At 34.9% G+C, this 4613-nt stretch overlaps 1 protein-coding gene across 4 annotated transcripts in view; it reads right to left on the bottom strand.

Annotated features, from left to right (window-relative positions):
* LOC115240201 (broad-complex core protein) overlaps positions 1-4613 on the bottom strand; it is a 70891-nt gene that overhangs the window by 18565 nt on the left and 47713 nt on the right. The gene's annotated exons all lie outside the window — the stretch shown is intronic.

Genomic DNA, 4613 nt, shown 5'->3' with positions numbered 1-4613 from the left:
AAGACAATAATTTATATAAAATTTATATATGACATTATATATCAAAATGCTTTCACAATTATAAATTCTTCTTCCACGAGTTAATCAAAATCTTTTAATCCTATTAAATACCTATTAAATACTCTTTCATCATCCTTTTTAGATTTGCTGTCCACAATGAGAGCCAATTGTTTCCCCACATTGGAATCGTAAGAGTTTTCGTTCAGTGTGTCTATTGCAAACTCCATGTGGATCTTCTTATTTTCAGGCTTGATAGAGGTTTTCAAGATGGTGGCGTTGGCGTAGCCATCGGTGACATATGCAGGGTACTGAACAATATACAGCTTATCCGCCAGAGTCTTGGACAGGAACACAGGTATCTAAAAATAAATGCTTTTATTACTTATGCAGGTAAATACAAAAGATACATATAGTATCACGAGGAGCATTTTAATATAACAAATCCTAATTAGATTTTAATCAGGATAAAGAAGATTAAAAGAAATAAACAAAGCAAGTAATATCACGTAGCAAATGATAAACGTTTACGTTCCACAAAAAAAAAAAAAAGAAAAAAAAAAGAAAAAAACCGTGAATCCAAAGCGCAATTTTTTATCGTCAAAAAAAAAAAATAGAAGATGTACATCTCTCTCTAAACCGAATCACACAAAAATCGTGCTTTAGGCCGATGCACATGCATTCGTGAATCCTAATTCTGGCTGTTTTTTGTTCGCGCAACACGAAATGGTGATGTCCCGGTCGTCATATAGGCGTCTTATCAAGTGTGAGCCACTATTAAAATATAGCGTTTGCGGTTATACGATGACAAGCATATGTATACGGCTGTCTATCTGTGAGTTATTTAGAATGCGAGTAATTAATCATCCAGATAATCCAGACTATGCAAAACTCCAAGAAAATATCATAAGAATATTTAAAAGATTCTATTATAATATTTGAAATCTTGTTCGGACCAAACGTTTTCTGGATTTTTGTGTTATTCAAGCGTTAATAGCGCGCATTCTTCATCATCTTCCCGTCCATTCGTCCTCAAACTGACAAAGTCGCATTTTCAAACCGCGCGATTCGATATGACACGATCTTTTACTCACAAAAAAGCCATAAAAAAAATGCGGTGCAACTTTTCGAGAGATTCGTTCGATGGAAGTCACTCTAAAGCGTCATAAAACACAAAATGGACGGGAAAGAATGTATATAGGATGAAATATTCCAGCCAGATATTACGGAAGTAGAGTATTCTGTGTCTTTGGAATATATTATAATAAAGCGGGGAAAGCTCTTTCCAGAAAAAAAACACATTCAGATATGACGCGAAACAGAAACAATCATAACTCAACAGCGCGATAAGAATAAGAATATAGTAATAGTAATACCAATAATAATATTAATAACAATATTAACAGCAATACTATTATTACTAATATATAATTGATAATAATATATATAATAATTGCAATATATATAATATGAGTGATAATAATAATAATAATATAATTAATAGAATAATAACAAAGTAAGGTACTTTATGTAAAATTCGTTAGGTATCGCAAAAAAACGAATGTGTAAGTCTATGTAGGATAGCCCGCTAAAATATCTAATATGGAATGAATATATTAAAGTAAAATATATATGCGTGTATATATTAAACCATTGCATCTCTCATTTTTTTTTCCCCCGATTAGTATATGCTTGTACAGACAGGAAACGCGATGAGGTTCATTTTCGATTTGAAATCGGCTCGCAAATTAGACCTCACGGTTGCGCAATTCAGTCATATACACGTTATTTATAATCCTACAGCTTCAGTTTAACTCATTCGCAATCATCACATTCCAATTCACGCTGCGGAGCCTTTAGTCGTATCACGATTTATTACGATTCAGCCTTAAATACAGTCTAACTTCGAGCTTACTCTCTCTAGTCGCGAATTAAATTTATTTATTAATCGTGGCTTTCGCTGGAATCTTGCGAGCCTCTCACGCGTCCGATACACTCTGGTAATAGCCTTCTGCCAACGCCAACGATTCGACATCGATTTTTAGTTCTACCCGATTTCCATTTCTATTTCGAATGAGTCTCAAGGAACCTATTTCATTAACGAGAATATAACACAGGCGTTAATTTCTCGTCTCACTTTAAACTGTACACCGGTTCAAGATAATCTTGTCTTTTTCATGCGATTCGATCCATTTCAATGACCATCGCGAGTCGCGAGATATTTCGTATTCCAACGCGATATCGATCCACAGTATCTATACTATGTTACAATTTCGTCCAAGATTGCAATATCTTCGTGAATTGCAATATCAATGTAATAATTGCGATCGCTGTTATCGTATCACTCCGACGTCTCGCATCAGCATTGTGGTGGACTCACATTCGCTCGCGATTGTGCTCTCGACATCTCTTATCGTATCTCAACTCGTTTACGTTCCACAAAAAAAAAAAAAAGAAAAAAAAAAGAAAAAAACCGTGAATCCAAAGCGCAATTTTTTATCGTCAAAAAAAAAAAATAGAAGATGTACATCTCTCTCTAAACCGAATCACACAAAAATCGTGCTTTAGGCCGATGCACATGCATTCGTGAATCCTAATTCTGGCTGTTTTTTGTTCGCGCAACACGAAATGGTGATGTCCCGGTCGTCATATAGGCGTCTTATCAAGTGTGAGCCACTATTAAAATATAGCGTTTGCGGTTATACGATGACAAGCATATGTATACGGCTGTCTATCTGTGAGTTATTTAGAATGCGAGTAATTAATCATCCAGATAATCCAGACTATGCAAAACTCCAAGAAAATATCATAAGAATATTTAAAAGATTCTATTATAATATTTGAAATCTTGTTCGGACCAAACGTTTTCTGGATTTTTGTGTTATTCAAGCGTTAATAGCGCGCATTCTTCATCATCTTCCCGTCCATTCGTCCTCAAACTGACAAAGTCGCATTTTCAAACCGCGCGATTCGATATGACACGATCTTTTACTCACAAAAAAGCCATAAAAAAAATGCGGTGCAACTTTTCGAGAGATTCGTTCGATGGAAGTCACTCTAAAGCGTCATAAAACACAAAATGGACGGGAAAGAATGTATATAGGATGAAATATTTCAGCCAGATATTACGGAAGTAGAGTATTCTGTGTCTTTGGAATATATTATAATAAAGCGGGGAAAGCTCTTTCCAGAAAAAAAACACATTCAGATATGACGCGAAACAGAAACAATCATAACTCAACAGCGCGATAAGAATAAGAATATAGTAATAGTAATACCAATAATAATATTAATAACAATATTAACAGCAATACTATTATTACTAATATATAATTGATAATAATATATATAATAATTGCAATATATATAATATGAGTGATAATAATAATAATAATATAATTAATAGAATAATAACAAAGTAAGGTACTTTATGTAAAATTCGTTAGGTATCGCAAAAAAACGAATGTGTAAGTCTATGTAGGATAGCCCGCTAAAATATCTAATATGGAATGAATATATTAAAGTAAAATATATATGCGTGTATATATTAAACCATTGCATCTCTCATTTTTTTTTCCCCCGATTCAAGCGACGACGAAGAATCATGTGGTATAAGAATAAGAAATCCCCTCGCAAACCCTAGCAAATTAAAATCTCATCTATCCTCTTCTGCCCGTGAATATCTTTCTTCGCGTTTTCTTCAAACCATCGGAACCATGCAAATCGGGCGATATTTAATAATGAAACGATTAAACTCTCGAATGCAGTGCCTCATATTGCCGGGGCTCGCTTGCAGTCTTATCGAAACTTATTTTTGGACGCTTCTATCTATACTTAGTTGGACGATTGTGTGTCTCCGACATTAAGAGTTTTCCTCCAATAGTCGTATCCATCCTCGCATTATATCGATCTAACTAATAAAGCCTAAATTAATTCGCGTTTCATAGCCAATAAGCGCTCTTGACATAGTTTCGACACCGATTGTCCTATTATGCTGCGAAATAATATCGAAGCTTTAGCGCAAAGTGCGTCTATACGATTAAATCCCAAACTAACGATCTTGAGATTGAAACAGCTATAATTACGGCGGAATCTCAAATCTCTGTGTTACAGACACATCGTAATGAGCTTCATGTTTATTCCCGAAAGGAATCACGATAATTGATGCAAGGTACAGGGATTACCGACTATATCTGTAGCATCGGAAATTGAACTCAACGAGATTATACACTGCGATCGTCAATCTCCGAAATGTGATATTGAACCAGCATATTCGCGCGGATCCAGTCTATCGTACGGCATATATCGTGCGACCACCGATAATTTAAATATTTCCGCGCGATATATTAACGAAAAGGAAAAGAACATGTACGAGAAACGTACTGCAGAAAAAAAAATAAGTACAAGTAATTATAAAATTACGATTATACACACTCTTCTACATTTTTTTTTTTTTTTAAATCCATTGGCACTGGGTCCCGTAAATCATAACGCCAGTGCGTGAATCTTACGTGCAAAATCTAAGTAATCACTTTCGTGAATAGCGTGCGAACAAATCATTTGCCAATTACACGCCTCGAGGATTACGCGTCGAGTAGAAAAATCAACTCGGGGGG

This window comes from Formica exsecta, unplaced genomic scaffold (genome assembly GCF_003651465.1).
Source record: "Formica exsecta isolate Colony F162 unplaced genomic scaffold, ASM365146v1 scaffold421, whole genome shotgun sequence".
Classification (NCBI taxonomy): domain Eukaryota; kingdom Metazoa; phylum Arthropoda; class Insecta; order Hymenoptera; family Formicidae; genus Formica; species Formica exsecta.
This window is presented reverse-complemented; position numbering and strand designations above follow the sequence as displayed.